This window comes from Lepisosteus platostomus, chromosome 21 (assembly GCF_059453375.1).
Source record: "Lepisosteus platostomus isolate fLepPlt1 chromosome 21, fLepPlt1.hap1, whole genome shotgun sequence".
Taxonomy (NCBI): domain Eukaryota; kingdom Metazoa; phylum Chordata; class Actinopteri; order Semionotiformes; family Lepisosteidae; genus Lepisosteus; species Lepisosteus platostomus.
Genome location: NC_142631.1, coordinates 13,681,898 through 13,702,616, shown reverse-complemented (window position 1 = coordinate 13,702,616; position 20,719 = coordinate 13,681,898). Strand labels below are relative to the sequence as shown.

General features: G+C 39.2%; 1 protein-coding gene across 1 annotated transcript in view; it reads left to right on the top strand.

The window, feature by feature from the left end:
- LOC148644055 (pappalysin-1-like) overlaps positions 1–20,719 on the top strand; it is a 212,110-nt gene that overhangs the window by 167,663 nt on the left and 23,728 nt on the right. The window lies entirely within an intron of this gene.

Genomic DNA, 20,719 nt, shown 5'->3' with positions numbered 1-20,719 from the left:
CCGAGAGCAGACATGAACAACAGGCAACATGAAAGGCAAGGGGATATGGAACAGCAATAAAATTGATATATACTGCTGTAACTCCTATTTTCTTTCTGAAAGTAAAATGTCCTCTTTAACCTGGAAACCCACAAAACAAGGGAGATATTATTCGGTTCTGTACAGAGTGTGCATCTGGTTCTGTGGATATCTTGGCCAAGGTCTTGCATCCTTTTATTGCAGGAAATTTATCGGTTTCATGAATTTGAGCTTCTTCCCGTTTTTTTAAGAATGATTATAGTTGCATCATAACAAGATAGTACCTGCTTTGTCAGATGGTGATTTTCAATGGAAGAGAGAGAACCATCCCTTTCCTCTTGTTCCTCTTGTCCGCTCTACAAAGCCGTGAAGTGTTGTCATTTTCCAAGCCCTGTTGGTACCCTGTTGGAAAAGGTATGCATTTCATAAGCAGAACGTTTAGCCTCAGGAGAGGGCCCCAGTGAAAAACTATACTGGCAGGTTTAAAATGGCAAAACACCTACAGTATTATTAGCTGAGACTCCCAAAGCGTTTGATGAAAATCTGATGCTCTGACTTTCTTTTCTGAGGATTTGTCTTCTTTTTTGTGCTTCCAGATAATTTTGCTCAGGTATTCCACATTTAAAAAAAACAACATACTAATTGCACATATGAAATACTGTTATGTAGGCTGTAGATGGGACGTGGGACGTGTAGTTGCCAGATTACTCTTAAGGTGGAGAGTTTTTTTTTTCAGACTGAATTTATAGACATTTTAAGTTAAAGGCCTTCTCATACCATTTTTTTCTTGCATTATTTTTATTAATGAAATTCTTGTTCTTTATCACTAAAGGCATTGTACTGCATGCTGGCTTTTGTGTGAGCTGTATGTTTGGAGCCGCTTTGTGGAATACTTACACCACACTCCATTTACTCATTGACTATTTTTGGAGAGCCTAGAGCCCCTTTCTACATGTTTTTTTCTCCTTAATTAGGTCTCATGACATGAGCTCACGGAACCCAGTGTGTATTTATGATGATTTTAATAAAGCAAAACTAACCATTTCATCAAAAGCTCTGCAAAAAAAAGTCCAGAGAGAACAATGGAAATAGTCTTAATTGCGCAGTGTTTTATTAGGTTTGCCATACTGCAGCTGCTGTATTGGCAGGACACGATCAAGCTAAAAGCTGTAATATTTTATAAAAATTAGCAGTTTTATGACAGTGTCAAAGCTTGTTGCACAGCCCTTAGATCAAGGAGAGATTGCAAAAACATTTTAGAGCCGGTGTAACCATTAGCAGCTCCTGTTCCAGGACAGCTACAGACAGGCTATCCTTGGAACTGTGGGTATCAGTGAAATTCTGCACTGGTCATACATTCTATAGTTATGTGGAACAAACAGAGAAAACGGCTAGAAACACTTAGTGATTCCTACTGCTTGGTTTTTATTTGCATTTTGGTTCTGTTTTTTTTTTAAGTTGTTGGAAGTCTTTAAGTCTCCCCATTTTTGAAATTCTAACATGAGCCTGTTTGCTTTGGAAAATTGCAGCTTTATAGCCGGGATCACATTTTTATACATTTTTCCTTGTTTGTTTTTTTTAAGAGAGGGGGATATTGGAGTATCACTTCCCTTTATTTCATAACTAGGATCTACCAAAAATACTCATGCTGACCTCCGTTCACCCCTCACTCACAGCAGATCTGTTTTCAATGGCTTTGACTCCTTCCGTTTTTTTGGAATTCTGCTGCTAAGTAGATTTATTGTTCCTGTTTTCTGGTAAGCTTTTCTTAAAAGTCTTAAAAGAAACTCCTGAATGAGAAGTTGCGATGCCACGCACTGAGTCTTTGAATTGCATACTTCACACCAGCATCATGTAAAAGAAGATCGAAACATGGAATAATTAAATGTGTTGCCCTTTTCATGTTCATTCTTCCCTTGGAAGAGGTTTCTTCACCTGGTGAGAGATAAAAAAAAAACTTAAAGATCCTTGCAGATGGCCGTTTTACAGGTCCGACTTAATCATCGGCAAAGGGTGTTTTAATAAAATGAATTAATGTGAACTAATGGTGCAATTTGGAATGATTTATACCCAGAGAAATCAGTGCGGAACTCTCCCCTATCAATCTAAATGAAGCTCATCCTAGTTATCCCATTCCAAGCCATCCAGTCTGATTTACTGTACATACAGTATAAAACAGCAGGCATAAGAAGTCTAATACCAAATGGGATTGCTGCATGCTGCTTTGCTCTCCTGTCCATGACCTCCATTGTCATCAGCAGGGGAATGTTGTTATGCTGACATCACAGCTACTAGCTTCTGCTCCTGATCAGCAGTGAAGTGTGCAAGTATAGCTGACAAGTGCTTAAGCATCTGAGGAAGGAACAATTATAGTCCTGCTGTGCCCATGCTGTCCCCACAATCTCTGAATAAATAGCTTCTTCCTCCTCCCGGCAGCAAGCACAGATTCAAACCCAAACGCGAAAGAACATCCCTGAGCTAAGTTAAGCATGCTGGTGTAGCGGAGCTAGTTCAGATACGGTGACGTCATTGCCCTCACTGCGCGTACCAGGGACCTCAGCTGCCTGGGCTGAGGGAGGTCTCCTTTAGCTCACTCAGCTGGTTCCCTGTTGCGTTACGCCGGCGACCCGGGTTCGTGCCCCAGGTGTTGCGGGACGGAACGGGGTGGCGGAGGGCACGAGCCCGCGCGGAACTGCGATGGTCACACCAGATCTACCGGTAGAATATTGAAGCGACATGACTTGTCAGAGCAGGAGGTCAGCACGTTGCAAACAAGAGGTCCTGGGTGCCTGAGCTCATGTGTTTGCAAAGGCATTTGCATTCTCTGTCTGACGAGTGGATACTGTAGATTCTCTGTAGGACCCTTTATTTAACCAGATAAGTCAATGGAGATTTTCTGATTTCAATTTCTTATTTACAACCCGTCGACGGTCTATCAGAATTGATGCACAGAAAACAATGCAGTGGAAATAAACAACACTTAGTAAAATGTAAGTGACATAACAGTTAATGGTATAACAGGATGATGATAGCAAGTGTGCATGTCAGACAGAAAGGGTCTCAGATATATATTTATATTTAGTATATAGAGAAGTGGAAGTGCCTTCACATGCAAAGGTGGGTGGTTTCAGTTTCCTCTGCAGACTGTTTCTGTCACTGGCAGTCGTAGCTCGAAATGCCGTTTGTTCAAAGATGGTGGATGTTCCTGGGAGTTTCAAAACAATTCCATCTATCCATTTTTCTAACCACTTTAAGCAATACAGGGTCCTGGGGGAGCCAGAGCCTATCCAGGAAAGCAACGAGTCAGGATACATCATGGACAAGGGCGCTAGTCCATCTCAGTGCACACACAGACACACACTCACACCAGGGCCAGTTGTTCCAGAAGCCAGTTAATCTACAGAATCCAGATCAATTAATAATACCACAAATTGTATCAACCTTCTCTGTACTAAATATGTGCTTTCTACAGTGTATAACACCCCCCCCCCCCAAGGTATATCCCTTATACACGAATGGGACACACGAGGACTATACAGACTTTCCTCCTAGACTCACAATGTAAGAACCAGCTGTAGGTAATTCCATTTCTTCCACAATGCTTTACTGTGATATGATCACTTATTGGCGGCATGATGAGGCTCTTATGTATAACAGTACAAGCTGACAGGTGCTCAGCATGGAAGAAGACATGATGTTGAGTGAGAAGTATGATTCCATCCCATCAAACTCCAGCTAGGATGAATGCATTATGCATCATCTCTTAGGTAATCTTATCAAAAGCCCATTGACCGATGATATGCCTAAGACTTCAGCCTTTAACATCTGGACTAGCTCTGGTCTGCATTCCAAACAAATGCCTTTACTGGTTGAATCTCTGAGGAGCACCTGAACTAGACCTTGATTTGATATGATTTTATTCAAATTTGACAAATCATAGTAAATGCTGAAGAGTTCTAAATATATTCTGATGGGAAAGATAAACATAATTTATAATGAGGAAGGTGTCTAGATTGCCATTTATTATATAAAAGAAAGGATGTACATCTCTCAGGAAGAATGTATCTTTCCTGCACACATGATGATATACCCAAATGTGATTAAAATGAATATCATACAGATTAAATATCTGAATTCTGGCATAACGAATTTGTTCCTGAATGAGTATACAATTCTGATTAGGGAAAATATGGTATGTAGACGAGGAACAAAATAAATCTGGATAGTTGATTTGTCAGTTGCTTTAACAAAACATCACTTGTAGTGCGAGGGAGCTTTCTGACAGCTTCGTTGGATGTTTGTATCCTGTTATCCTGATGCACCTGTCATGGAATTGCAAGCCTGACACCTGGAACCTCCTTACGTGTTCCTCCTGTCACTACAACTGAGCTTCTGCACAGAATGCTTGTCAGACTAGCTCCTTCGACCACTTTTATCTCCTGCATTGTCTGAAGAGACCTCTGAGAAAGAGACAAAATACAATTATACAAACAAAAGAGCTTTTCAACCAAGGTGAGTGAATTACAAGCAACAGGGAGACAGCACTGAAAGCCAGTCCCCTTTTCAGCACTCTTTACAGTCAGCACATTTCTGACTTACTGTAGATTCATTATAGAAAAAGGGAACATTTTTGCTTACGCCAGTAGAAGAATGAGTGATTCACCATAATGCCAACGCATTCAAATAAGTTAATGTTGGACAGAGACCCAAACGCACTGTAGTGACATGTACGTTAGGCTTGTATCGCACTCTCCAGTACTGCTAAGGATATCAAAGTGCTTACCAATAATTCCTAAGCTGAATTACAATGCGTAGCCACTGGCATATACTGTGGCTTCCATTCAGTGTAAACCTATCCTCGCTGTTGGGTGGTATGAGCACTGAAAGATGCCATATACAGATAGAGCAAAAGAGACAACATTTCTGTTGTGGAACAAAGGATATGCCTGAGAGCCCTGACCGAAAGATTACAAAACTCTGCAAGGGATTTGAGAAATTTGACCCTCTCTTTTGCATTAAATTCACATGAGAAACAAGTAGCAGAGGGCTTCAGTGCAAACTGAGCACTGCTCTTTTGCATTGATTATGCTATATTCAGTGTGGGAGTCCAGTCCTGCTGTGGGATCTCGAGGGCACACAAAAAGAGCAATGCATCATTACCTACTATTTACTGCTTGACTAACATGGGCCAATGAGCCTCTTCTTACGTGTCACTTCTTTCGTGTTCTATAGTTTTTACCTCAGCGTGCTGCTGTTATTTTCACATTGCCTTCAAAGAAATGGGCTGAACGGTTTTTGGACAACAAAGGGTGAACGTAAATGTGAAATCATACTGCACTCCAAATGATTGAGATGATGCTAGGAAACGTAGCTGTCTGTTCGGGTTGTGTGGCTCGCCAGCGGGCCTGCGGTACAGTTGGTGGCCACTAAGAGGTTAAGATATTCCAGCTCTTTACTGTCTGTGCTGGCGGGGAGAAAGGGGGCTGCTCCAGGTTTTGTGTAACCAAGAAGACCGTCAACATTTTCTTTGGCGCTCACAAAGATCCCGTCGGAATACACAACATGTTGTGAAACATCTTGTAACTGCATTTGACTGACTGTTAAAAATTAAATACGGTCATAAATCATATATGAACACATAAACCAGGGGCCATTAGTCCTTTCACACCGCAGGATTACCTAAGCAAATAATAAAACAAAATTGAACATCCTCCCACTTGCCAGCGCACTGTGCCTGTCTCGTACAGAGGGCTGGGATAGCAAATGTTTGTGATATTCATTGCTATCTAAGGGGGTAACTCTGCCTAGAGAATTGGGGTGGTAGTGGTGGATTAATAAGCCTCAAAAGAGAATCTGAATAAACACAGTAATTGCAATTAGCTACTGAAATGGCAAGTCTCTATTGTTTTCCTTTCCGTGGCTGGAATCCAGATACCCAGCATGAGTGTGCAATAATAAAGCTCAGTAAATAGCTGTAAAATAGACCCTGAATCCAGTTTATCCGTTTAAGTGGAAAAGAGCTAATTCGGAAAGGATGGCAGAGAAGGGGGTTCCTACTGGAAAATGAGCAAACGGAGATGGAACAGAGCCAGGTGAGAAAGGACTAACCTCCAAGCTGATATCTGCAGACTCCTAGCCCGTGCTCAGCCCTGTTGTGCCAGAAAGCAGCATGTCTCCACTCAGGCTAGTGCAGAGCTGGCACATTGATACCTGAAGCACACAGCCTTCAAATAAGATCAGAGCACTGGGGGTGTCGTTTTAAAAAGTCCTACTGTATGCTTCGGCGATGGTGATTGAATTGCATGTCAGTGTTTCCCGAACTGCTTGTCCATAACACAGAATAGGCTGTCTGCCACGTCTTATCAAAGTCACGGTAATTTTTTCCAAAACTCGAGAATCTGAGCTGTCTGAATTCTCTAGAGCAATTAGCCAACATGTTAGTTCATTCTCAACGACAGTGACATATAAAGGAATTCCACATTGCTGTGGTTCTTTAGTTCTAAACTTTAGTGGTTTCGGTCACATACAGTATATACATCTTTAAAGTGAGCATTCTTTTTCAGTTATTCAGTATTGTGTTACAGGGGCGCTGTAAATTGCAAATGATTGGTGTTTAAATCATCTTGCAACTCATTTATCTTGGACATTTCCCTAAGGTGTGATTTGCATCATTTTAGTCTGGGAAAAATGAAATATTTTCAAAATAAATAACCACTTTATAATAGAGTTTTTAAAACTGTCTCGGGAATAGTTTTAAATTTATTTTACACATACTTCCCAGTGATATTTTTCAGAGGAACTCACTATGTGTTTCTCGTGTTTTGTTTTGTTTTTTTGTTGTAAAATACCTACATTTGACCTCTAGGGACATTTAAAATTCCTGATTGCTGAGCTGGCAGTTCTTGATGTATAGGGGGCCTTGGACAAAGCACACATTGTGTGACCCCTAAATTCCCTACCCTGGACATCAAACTCAACTCTATTGTATCTTTTTTTTCAGTAAGGGCCAGTTCAGGATACAAGAAAGTTGAAAGGGAAACAGTTGTGTGAAAAGTCAATTAGAGCAGAAATAGAGAAGGTCTCTGCAGAGAGCTGGACAATATCAAAGGTTCATGATTTCACCCAGGCATTGAAATGTTTTGTCTGCTTTTTCTAATCTACCTGCCCTCTTAATTAATCAACCGTATAAAATGGAAAATCCCTCCTGATCTTTTTAAGACTCCATATACAGTATTTAGGTACTCTGATGGGATACCTTCATCAGCTTCCAATGGCCTCGTCAGTTCTCAGGCTCTCTGGGATCTCTCCAGTGCACAAATGTATCTGAAGAATTCCTTTTTTTTATTCCTTCCACCTTAGCAGGATACAGATTTCTGGTCTGGTTCATGAACAATGCAGAAAATACTGATGTTAAAGAGCTAACCATGGTTCTTACTCAATAAGGGTGTAAACAAAATTCTGTCACTCATGCCAAATGTTTTTGGTCTGTGAAATAGTTACAGAAATGATTTGGCAAAAAACAACATGCTAGTGGCTTATTGAACTGTGTGTTACATAATGCTTTTTTAATCACTAAACAGTCACTTGGACATTCTCTTTGCATAACAGTGTAAATGTATTCAAATACCTGGTACTTCATGAAATTAAATCATGAAAAACACAAGAAAGAGCAAAGAGTTGGAATGGTCTCGGTGTAGAAAGAAGAAGAATACTGTGAAGATCAGAGACATCTTAAGGTGAAAAATCAGTTTTCAATTTTAATATTTGAAGGCTTCTTCATTTTTTTTAACCATACTGTGCAGTCAATTGGAACAATCCAATGTGCTTTAGTGATGCAGTACTCCTGTTTTCTCCAGGTACTGATTTAGATAAAAGATAGCTTAATAACTAGAAGAATGTGAAGAGGTCAGGGCCGCTTTTAAACAATTCTGTTTTAAGATTTTGAAAAGCAGAATTCTCAAAGTGAACCCCATTTGTTTCATATACAAGAAATGTTGTCTAGTATGTGAACAAATTCCATTACTAGGAACGTACAACGGAGGATTCAAACTGTGGCAGTGCACACTTCCAGTATTGTCATCGATGTGTCATGAGTTGCACAGACTCAAAATCGGCATCTGCACATGATCCCTAGTTATTAATCTTTAGTGTGGGAGTCCAGCTCAAGCTTATTTCCTCTTCATGCCAGAACTTGAGGCAAAAATGTTACAGAGGATGCATGAAGGGATATTAAATGGTAAATCAGTGAAATGTTTTGAAATTGGATGTGGACTGTATAAATATGTGTTTAATCCATTTAATCAGTCTTCCTGTGCTTGTGGCAGAGATTTAAGCTGATTATTTAAAACAAAAATAGCTGTATGATCCCGACAAAGGTGGGAGACACAGGGTCATTCTTTTGTTTGCTTATGAAAACCAGAAAGACTTCTTTTATAGGAGCTTAGCAGAGCTAGTTCAGTTCAGCAATGCTTTTCCTAGCACCCTGGCTTGGGATGAGAAGGCAAGGCCTGTACTAGTCACTATGAAAGGAATATATACGTTTTTTCCTTATGAGTTGCTCTCTGACCTGCCTGTGACCTCTGTTAGAAGGCTTGTGTTTGTTGACCTAACATCAAATCACTGGAAGGTGAAAGTAGGGTCTCCAGTCAGAAGATATTACAGCAGCCGAGCTAAAATTCTCTTCATCTTCATTACCGCAGTTTACAGTATATTTTCTCATGATTTGGCTTTAATCAATAATTATCCTGACTTTCTGTGTTTCTCCCTACATTTTGCTATTTACAATACTAAGCAATGATTATTTCCAAAATATCACAGTTTCTGAAAATACTTCTCAAAGGTATTTGCCAAGGTACAGTATATGTATGAAAAAGCACTATCACTTTATTCAGAACACCAATGCCCCTTGATAATGTGTTGTATACTCATGATGCAACACTAAGATGCACTCCCTTCATGTTTTTTGTGCTAAAACTTTGAGATGTCTTTGCAGAGACTACGTCTGCATTGATATTTAGTTAGCATGTCAATTAATGACTTAAGCAGATGAAACTGCAAGTGAACCGTGCTGAACACACACATAAAAATAAATGCCGAAATGAAGTAACAGGAAAAGATAAAATTCTTAGGTACTCTTTAAAATTGACTCATAAAACAAATTGAACACTAAGCAGAAGTAGTCTAGTAGCAAGTATTGTGACATTGATATTGTTTACTATGTTACAGAAACCTTGGCTGTGATAGTCATTCCTGGATAAGTTTTTGAAGGTGGGGACTTTTTCAGCAGAAATAAAAAAATAAAGCAGACACAACAAATTTAATTTCTTACTCTGTTTTTCAGTCAGCTGTGAAGATTTCAGTCTTCAGGGGAGTCGGGTTTGATGTTTAGTCTCAAATTAACATGAAGAATAAATAAAAAGAAACTAATGCAAAGTGTGCCAAACCTTGACACCACTGTCCTTTCACAAGGGGGTGGTGATGGAAAATGATGGGCTTGTTCTGTTGCTGTCTCTCCTTATTTGTTCATTTGAAAAGGCTTACACTTTGCCCTTGAGGCACCCCAGCTACAATATTGTCAATCTTCCACACTTTCTGTCTGTTGCTCCTTTTCCCTCTCTCTCATCTTCATCACTTTCCCATCCATCTTTGTATCTCTCATCTTCTTCCTCTGTTGCTCTTTGTCTTTCATCTCCCTTCCCCTATTGCTTTCTTTCTTACCTGCCTCCCTCTCTTTCTCTTCTCAGCTTTCTCTCCTGTTCTTTTATAGAGTAAGGCATACAGATAGACATGATTCAGATAATATTAAATACAAGAATAATAATTCAATAAAGAACCATCTCCTGTCTTGTGTTCTGCATGCACATTTTCCATGCTCTAGGGTTGTTACAGTTTACATTTCAGACTTTTTCTCTTGGTGACTCTTTGTGATGGACGTATACGTATACAGTATCTGAGTGCAAATGCCTTGATAAAGAAGCAGATTTTTTCAGTATTACTAGATGTCTAATTCTCCTCAAACTCACATCCCTTTCCAAACCTCCCCTGTTACTGTTCTGTTAATCACATCACTGCTATGACCTTTCTGTTTCATCAAAGTTTTGCTTACATTGGTTGACGCAAAGATGTGAAAAAACACAATTTTTCTGTTTAAAAGTGGAATTGACATTGTAAGAGTTGAGCTTAGCCCATTGCACAAGAACAATGAAATATGGCATTACTCCCACTCTGCTTAGGGGAGAAAAGGATATACTGTAGGCTGCAAGATGTCGAGGAGGAAATGTAAGATAAACATCACTTTTGCAGATACTGAAGCTTCGATGTCACACAAAACTCTTTCCAGTGCTGTAACAAAAAAGTAACAGTTCTAGATATGTCTTTATAATATCAGTCAAAATCAAAAGTGCATTCCTGACACAGCTTAAAGGAGAATTACAGACAGATAACACTGGCTTCCTGCCAGGGTCTCGTATGAAAACTCTTCTGTTACTTCAGGGTCACATCTCTTTAAAAATGTGCAAATAAAGGTTTTCATCTTGATGCAAGACAGGGACTGCATCAAAGTAGTGTACAGATACTAAAATATCGCTGTGAGTCAGAAGGGTAACTGTGAGCTTCTGCAAAGAGCAGTTCCATTATCTTGATGGGCAGGAGAACAAAGTACTTACTCACCTCGGGTCATGTAAGAGCAGATGATTCAAATGAATGTTTTCAGCATATTAATATCAACCAGCATGCTCTGTTTTCATAAAGGTTTTTAAAATCTTTATTAATGCCTCCTGTTTCTGAAGAGTCATTGATGGTTTTGGTGAAAAAAAGGCATTGAAAACAGACAATTACATAAGTCAAAACAGAGGATGTCAGTAATCAAATGTTTAATACGGACTGCTTTTATTTTAACTTTTTAAAATTGTCTGATCATTTCTAACTCCAGTATTGCCTAATCTATATTTTTTATCTATAATTCTATTTTTTTGTTGTTTCACCTGATTATTTCAACATATTATCACATATGGACATGAAAGTCCATGATGAATATCCAATATGAAAGATAATTGATTTTCTACGAGTCGTGCAAAGTCACATATCAATTTACTGAAACAAAAATGTTTGCTGGAAGTCGTCGAAACAATAATTGGAAGTTGTTGTTTTCAAACTACTCATTTGCACAGTTCAAGACCAAAACCAAGTTTTTATCTGAAAATGTAAATTGTGTAGTTGCTTTAGCAGCTGGCAGCAAACACTGCCTAAATGTTACATTGCATTGCATCACTTGCAAACTCTGTAATTTTGTGAGGAATGTCCTGATTTATATTTCACTCGATTCAAAGAATTTGCGGACTTTAAGTTCAGCCGACTTTATTGTGCATAAAAGAAAGCTTTGGTTCTCAAGACAGGTGCTACACAGTGCATGTTGTTAAAATAAAACACACACACATTTTCCACATTCTTCAAACCCCACTTCAGTTCTGTTCTGTAATGTGGAGGATAAATGTGAGCTTGCTGTTAGTTCTGCACACGGCTGGTCAAGCATGATCATTACCTGACTGGTTTGCAAAATATTATTACATATTTTTCACTTGTATAATTTAGTATGGCTTCTATATGCCAATGAACATTTGCAGCCCAACTGTGCAGGCCAGTGATTCAATTGTTGCTTGTTGCTGTCTGTTAAGTAATTTTACGAGTTATATTTTACTGGAGTCTTTTGCTTCAGGTAATTGACTGACAGGTTTACAAAATTTGAGTTTTCTTTTTAAAGTTTTATACAGTATTTGTCTTTTGAATAAGAATTCAGTATTTTCAGCTCGCAATGTAAAAAAACCCATTTCTTACTGTGCTCGGTATGGTCTTTAAACAGCTAATCTGTATTTGATATTAAACTAATGTGATGCAAAAGAAAGTGTGGAGGGTAGGGCAGTTGATTTATTTTTCTATTGGCAGCTGCATTGAAATATGGAAGAGGATTCTCAGAAGTATTTTAAATCCCATAATAAATAAATGATAAATAGGCAGCTGGAGGGCCCTATTGACAGGAAGACAACTAAAAGGCCACTTAGAGGCATAAAAAGAAATGTCTCCTAGCATCTACTAGCACAGCAGTTTCAAAATCTTAAATGTAAATGACTTGCTAAGAGCTAGACAAAGGGCGAATCTACTGAATCTACTGGGAATTACACTCCAGCACTGTTCTGCAGCTCAGTGGAATTCTGTAATCAGGATGTGACATGAGACCATGGACACATACTGTAAGATGTCTTTCATAAACCATTTGTTTTTTACTTATTTAAAACAATTTGTAACTCCTAGGGTCAGTGCTTCGGTTTCGACAGAATAACACCACTGGCAATTGTGTGTTTTCCATCATACAGGACAATCTCTAGCCTTCCCTCTCTATAAGTAATGGTTTTGGTGAAATAAACTGCATGTGGCATTTGTCGACAGGAATCAAACCTCAGACATAGCGGCAAATCGGTGGAAACAGCAATTGTTTGTTTTTATAACCTATGAGTGAAAACCTTCTAAACTGCAAAACAATGTTTGACTGTTCTGTCAAGGTTTTTTCTGCTTACGCTGTTGGAAATTATAATTATAAACTGTAGCTGTGAATAACCTCGTAAGGGAAGAATTTGTAGCAGAAGTCATTTATAAGTAAAGCACTTATTATAGAACTTAAGAAGGTATCAGAGCTTTGAAGGAGTCTGGATTATTTTATATTGAAAAATCTTAAACTACACAGTACTGATGAGGTTCAGAAAGGAATTGTTACTTTGTTTTCCTTTACAGATATATAATATTAATTTGGGCATGGTCCTAATGGTACTTAAAACTGTTAAAACACACACACATAAGAATCACCATATCTTAGAACACAAGAACAAGGTTTATAAATCCAAAGATCCCATCCAGCCATTCCTAAATGTATCCTAGGACATCTGTTTCAGCAACATAGCAAGGTCATTTGTTTCCAAGTTCCACATCTCTTTGTGTAAACTGTCTTTTGTTCTCTGTCTTAAGGGCTTTTTCTTTTAATTTGCATTTATACACCCTGGTCCACGTTTCACTGTTGAATTTCTTCCTTGTTGTGAACGGCACCATCACATTTCAGTGACTCCCCTTTTCCATTTCAACTATTTAAATTCCACAACACCCTGAAGAAGGAAAACCACAGACCTCCTAGGGGGTGGTGGGCCTACTAGGCTGTGGTCCTTGTGATTTGGTCCTTACCTTTCAGAAAGAGTGGACAGGAAGTACCTGAAAAACCATGAGACTTTGCAAGCATTTAGTCTAGTACTGGAGACAGCTATTTTAAGGGTGCCCTTAAGCTCCATGTAATATTCATTTGGAATATAAGATAGCTCATTCTGCCCCTTGTACTCCACCCTTCTCTTGGGATCTGGCACCCTTATGTCTGTGGAAATGTATTTGTTTCACATCTAGGCGCTATGTAGCCTTCCCCAGCACAGCCTCAGCCCCAGAATGCAACCCTCCCTCTTACAGCAGGCCAAGACACACCTCTCTGTGAGAGACGGGTACCCTATCTCCCCCTTCTGATTCTTGTCCATCTCTAAATCTAATGACCCAGCCATGAGACTTCCCTTTCCCCTTTGGCGCTTATTTAACTGGACTACTCCCACCCAGGAGAGGCCCTATTGGTTTTACCTCTTGATTTATTACTGTGAAAACTTCAGCATGTTTGTATGTGTTTACCCTCACTGTTCAGCTTTGGTATGTTGTTGTTTTTTTCCCCACAAGTCAGAAAGGCCTTCTCGCCTTTGTGAACCAGTCATCCCTCAAGCAGTAAGAGTGGTGGATTGTGTGCAGTCGATTTTTGGCCAGTCAGGTCATCGCCCTGTTCTCCCTCTCAAGACATGAGCTGGAGAGTGGCTCACACAGCAGGACCCGAGAGCCCTGCCAAGCGATTACATCATTGCCGTCTATGAGCGGCACAGACACATGAACGTTATAAAGAAACCACTTCATGTCATCATATCGTGATTATGTTCCATCCAGCTGTCACTCCAGTTGTGCACAAGTTCTGTGCAGTTGTGGAAACAGATGGTGATCATTCAGTTTGGGGTTTGGTTCAGCTCAGACAAGTGAAATACCTTGCAGAAGATTAAGTCTCGCAGGCACACCCTAAACATTTAGTGCGCAGACATACAGAGATTTCTTCCAGAGGTTACTCCCATGAGGGAAACAACTGACTATCCGCTAACTCTTCTCAGTAAAGATGCACTTTCGTATTTAACACGTCCGCTTTTTAATGTCTTTCATACTGGGAACCACGGGCCTTCTGATAGAGACAAGGATCAGGTCAAACCCTGAAGCTTCTTTTTTTAGTTTGCAAGAAGCTTTTTCCTTCTACCCAAATAAAACCTGCTTTCTGGTACTGGGTTTTGTAATTTGTAATTGGGCAGATGAGTGAATGTTTTGACTGAGTGCCATTCAGAGTTCAGTTTGACACCAATGAATGAATATGTTGTCATTGATTTGACACAACCTCCGTAAACCAAATCAAAAATCATAAATCAAAACTGACAAAAAAGACATCAAAGGATGTCTTGGGGCGGGATTAGTTTTCCCATTACATTACACAACTTGCCATTACTCAAGATACATTGGGGACTAGAAGTGTAGAGGAATACCTGTCTGTTATATATGCAAGTAAAGGTAAAATTATTACACACAGAAGCAAGACTAAGTAGTTGTAAAGACATCACAGCCATTTAAATACATCTTCAGTATCAAACTAAACACTAACATTAGAAAAACCTGGTGAAAAATAAACCTTTTTTGTTGTGGTATATAATTTAATTATATTAATATAATTGAATAATTGTTCTTAACAATTTTATACCTCTTTTAAAATTAGTGTATTGCGTTTTCAGTGGATAAAATACTTAAAATAACAGACACAATATTTATCTTAAATTTGGGAATAGTATATCTTTCTTGCCACTGTTAGTGTATCTCTGTGTCCCCTAGTCTGTACACATGAACCAACACACCAACATCCAGACAGTCCCTCCTGGCAGCTGTTGAAGTCCATATTTGAGCTGGTCCTTTTAAAGCAATTGCTCTGTAAATAACGCAGAGTTAAGAAAGATTTTGAAAATTACACTTAAAATAACCAATCATAATGTGATTCATCGGGTGCCAAAAACAACAAGAAAATGTTCTTGATGTTTCATGCTCATGGATGAGCTGTAAACTTTGAAAAAACATTGTATAATAGAAAACAAACTGTAAAAAACAAGCGCTGTATCCTTGTTCTGTCATGGGCTCGTCCAAAGGTCCAACTTATCTTGTGGCCTTTGTTTTACGGCAATTTTTCCAGTTAACTGTGGATTACATATCAAATACAATAAGTAAATAATTTGGTGGTTAGTCCTGCTGCCTCAAACCTCTGGCATCCCGGGTTCGACCCTGGACTGGGACAGCTTCTGTGTGGACTTTCTGTGTTCTCTTTGTGCCTGCACAGTTTTTCTTTGGCTTTTTCTCACCACCCGATCACATGCTTGCTTCTCTAATTGTTGTCTCTAAATTGCCCTTATGTGTGTGTTTGTGTGCTTTGCTGCATCGGCGTCCTATCCAGGATGTACAGGTAGCACCCAGTGATTCCAGAAAAGGCTCTGAATTATTGAGAGCCTCACCAGGAATGAGTGAATTTCCGGTAAGAGATGGAAATGATCCACTTCTGTCCTCTGTAGTCGGACAATCCATATTCCCTTCTTTCTTAAAATTGGTTGTGTTCCTCTTATGTTATGTGATGACCAATTCGTCTTGTTGTTCCTTTGCTTTCTGTTGGAAAAGCGTGTTCTTGGAGAAGGTAGACCATACTTCTGCATAATTGTATTGGGGTGAACGTCCGCTTTTGTCTTGCGGAACGAGCTGAGCACAAATAGAAAGAGCTGTCATGAGGTCAGCATGACCTGTTCTATAGGAATTACAGCTAATTTCAAGAACTGATAAATATTTTTGCTCACTTGTCCATTATCTGCTCATTTGCAGTTTGGGGTTTTGCTTTTGCAAAGAGCTTTGTTTTTTTTGTACTTACTTTTTTTAATTTAGTACCTTCTGAAGGCTCAATACATTCACATTATAGATTAAACACCTCCTTCGAATATCTTGCATGTGTAAAGGGTAGTCACCAACTGGACAATATATAATGGAAATGGACTTCAGACATGCATTGTTTTTTTTTCCCAAACATCTCCACATCAGACTTTGGCATTTTAAGTACCGCTACTCCCATAAAATGAGTTTCACGGACACATTTTTGGTTTCTGCTATCTCCAATCAAAACTAACATGAAACAGAACAAATAAGAAAAAACAAAAACCAGGACATTAAGAACAACTCACTGTTATTATCTGAGTCTGGTCATACCATGACAGGATGGTAAGGTTGTGGCAGTGGAAAAAACAAAAAACAGAATGAGCGTTCTACAGTATTTACAATAGTCAAATTTGAGCCTTTTTATCTAAGGCTTGTTGCTCAGGCCACACAGGCAGAATTTTTTCCCCTTTGTGTGTTTTCCCCGTTGTGAGATGCTATGGTGATGCTGTCTGATATATTAATACTATGTGATCAAAGTTCCCAAAATTACAAACAGGGGAAAATTTAAAGCAGAGAGTCGTCCTTGGGATGAGATACTAGCAAGGGTGATGTTATAGGGTGATCATATAGATTTGGAACAAGACAGTTTTGTGAGGGGAAAAGAAAGGTGTGAAGTTGCAGTTCAGCTATAAAAGATGTAAAACCCGCAGTGCTGTCTAGGGTAATGAATTTCAAAGCTGTTTGGTCTTGTACTAAATCACTCACATATTGCCTATTCCTGATTTGCACTATGTGTAAACCTTAATAAAACAACGTGTCATCCCTTTAACCTGGGTACCAGAGGACGCCATCAATTTGCCCTAATCCCGGAAACAAACATACAGAAAAAACTGTATGTAGAGTCTACTATATAGATAGAATCTATATTCTATCTTATTCCCACTCCTTTAGAAAATGCACTACAATTTATTAAATGTGTTTGAGTCTCCTTTCACTACCAGCAGGTTAAATGCTCTTTCCTGTAAATACTAAGAAATGTTCAGCATCGCAACATTCTTTTTAATAATTATTCTTTTTTTATCCAGCTGAATCTGTTTCCTGAAATGTTTCTAGTTTTTTTTTAACAAAAGTACATTTACACACTTGTTGAAAGTCACTAATGGATATGAGAATATTTAATTTAGCACTTTGATTTTATACTGTATATCAAGAGAAAATAAAAATGATCATTGCCGTTTCTCCTTCTTAGATAAGGAAAAGGAAGCTAAGATGGAATACATTAGTGTATGTGTTGGGGAGCAAAAATAAATTCAAGTGACACAGAAGAGTTTCACTGCAAGCTTTGGTGTGTTTTTCCATGATAGCCCTGAAGAGCTCTGTGTTGAAATGTCTCATATTGGTGATGAGCGACTTGACTTGATTTTCGCTCAGCTGTTGCCTAATTCCGCCTGTCACAGTGAAACACTGAAACAAATGCATTAGTAGTGTTCCAGAGATTAAATCAGGGGGAAAAAAAACAACATGGTTGAAGCACGCAAAAGCAATGACTTCTTGCTTTAACAATTAAGAAGGAAGCAAAAGCATTTTCCTCCTCCACAGTTTGTTTTAGTTTCTTATCTGGGTTTTGATTGAGTGTTTTGAAGTTATGGATGAATGGCCATGTACTGTATTATTCTTTTGCTTTACTTTGAACAAGCAGAGCAGACTGCACGTAGGGTTGTGATGGGATCCTCTTTAATAACTTAAAGCTGTTGGCAAGCTGGAGAGTACAAAGTCCTATTAGCTCCACAAAGGACTCCTTCACAGATGTTTTCAAGGAATTCCTTTTCGTTGAAAGGCAATGAGATGCAATTTTGTTTGTTTGCTTTTGAATGGAAAACGCTTGCTGTTTCTGTGTCACACAGAGAGTCAAAAAGACAAGTGAAAAAGCTTGCAAAACGTTAGGGAGTGGAGAAAGAAAAGGCAAGGAAGATAAATGTGCAGCGATGCCCTGTTTCTCCAAGAACCGGTAAACAAATGGATGGTGTACATAGCGGGATGTTCTACGCCGAAGTCCTTGCTTGCCTTGTGTGGGATCGGAATTCCATCCACACCCTGCTCCAGGATGTACTTGTTACCACTGCACATAAAAGGGCACATTCCAAGGTGCAGTTTGTGGTTTTTAGACACCTCAGACCGAGACTAGAATACACTTGCCCTGTTGTCTCCCTCAGAGGAAAGCCCAGCCCTCTGTGTTTTTCAGGAGGTATCCCTGGTAAAGTGGAGTGAAATTGGGCAGGCCAAATTCTTCCCAGTGCAAGGCTGCCCAAGCCAACCCACACCTCATCTCCACCCCGGTTTCAACATGAGCTGGTTAGAAGGACCCCCTTGCACAGGGCTGCTGTATGGTTGTATTTTTTCCGCATGAGTCATTCTAAACAGGAAAGGAAGCACACACCACTCACAGAGTAGCTAGGAACAGCCCAGGGGCAGCGACAATACCAGCCTTTATATGGTGACAGGGTTGTGACCCCATGACCCCTGGAGGAGATCCCCAGAGTATTGCAGTTCACCTCCATTCCTCTTCAAGCACAAACACACCACCTGCAAACCTATTTTGTTCATTTTTTCTTGTCATCGTTTCTGTGTGGAAAACAGGGCTCCTCAGAATGTTTGCCAAGCTGTGGTTATTTTTTCATCTTTCCATTAAGTAAATTTCAAGTAAATGTTGCTCTAAGTAATGTAAACCCATTAAGAAACATCCTAATTATTTTAACAATAACTTTTTTATGTTGAACATCAGCATGGTTTTATGGGTCTCCTCAGCTGTTCCGACTTCACTGCTTCTTTAGTGTGTGCAAACGCATTACTGTATTAACTTCTGAGTGAAACTTGCCCTAATGAATTTACTAAATGACTGCTTTTTTACGAGGCAGGCTTGGGAGTTTTGTGACGTGGCTACCGCAAAAGGAATGACATATGCATGCACATAAAACTTTTCTAATTTACAAGGAAACAGGAAAGCAGCGTTTAAAATTGCAATGTGTTGTAAGCAGTCTTGACAATGTGCCTCAGACTGAAGTAAAATGTTTTTAAAAAAAATCGAACTAAACCTTGGATTCCTCCATGACTGCAAGGAGGACACTCTGACACACCTCCATATTGAAGCTTGTTCTTGTTTAGGTTTTCAGTCATGACTCAGTCTCAATAACTCTTGGCATTACCTGTTAAACCTTCTGTAACTGGGCAAAATGGTTGAACTGTAGATGCTCATATATTCTGGAAAAAAAGTGATAACAATGGATCATTCATGTTTATTTTAGATTTGGAACATGACTACCTTTGTTAGGAATTTTAATCCTAGTCTTTATATTGCTTTTACTTGGGTTTTTTTTAATTCCAGAATCAGTTGTTGGTGTCTTTTCTTCAAATGTATACACAACAGTATATAAGGTTTGATGTTACTGCCTGCTTGGGTACAAAGAAGGTGATGGTGTCCAAATATTGGGGGCCATTACTGGCTCAAACAACAAAGTAGGCTTGCTCAGATCACATTGTGCCCAGCAGTCCAGACATCACTGGATTTAATCTGATTTTGACCAGAATTGTCCATCAGTGATGCACTTTTAGCAGAGTGACATCAGGCATGGTAAGGCTTGGGTTGTTTGGAGGGAGTCCTCAGCTTTCTGCACAGAAATGATCCCTGAAGGGTGCCTGTGAGCTTGAAGAATCCATAGTCACTGTGAACTTCCATGAACTCAAAATGTGCAATATGTGAATGGTTCTGAGAAGTCTATATTTTGTAGGAAAGCATGCACAGACCAAGAGTCCTAAGGGTAAAGAGTAGCTGCTTAACACTTGCACTTTTAAGCAAATTGGAAGAAATAAGGAAAAAAGATACTATTTATAACAATATAAAAATGCACCTGTTTGTTTTTCCCAAACCACGCAAAAAAAAAAACCTTGATATGTAATCTGAAGTGTTTTTCTTTACAAATTGAAGAAGCAGTTAGCTAAAATAGATCATATGTGTTTATTCATTATTAAGGTCTTCTATTGCTTCATGAATCCTGTCATGCTCGCCTATCTTGTCAACTAGGTTTGACTTGATTCAAAGCTCACTTCTGTTTCCTTTTCATGGAAAGGGTCAGCACTGGCTTGAGTGCAGACCCTCGCCATGTCGGGCTGATGAACTCATTGTATGATTCGGGACCAGGAAAACGACTGAATAAAGCAATGCGAGGATGCCCTCAGGCAGAGTTCAGTACACATTAAACGTGGGAAGAACAGTAAAAAAAGTAAGAAAACAAAACGTACTGTGTACTAGCACACAAGAGAATTAAACTGAGCATCATGTCACAACAGGGAGATTGAATTTGTCATCGATTTTCTATACCTTTTGTTCAGTTCAGAAGAAGAATCATAAATTGATAGACTTTCAGCTTGCCAGATGTTGTGAAAATATCAGTCAGGAAACCGTTTTATTTTTTACTTTGCACTCATATACAGTATACGAGCTCTCCCCTGCCTCGCCTCTCCTATGGTAACAGCCTGGACCCAATACTTTGCCAACAGTTTCCCTAAAGGGAGCCTCAGTGAGTGAAAACTGTGTGGAAACAGCGCCCTCACTCTCCCTTATCCTCGTTTTCTCTCAAGTACCATT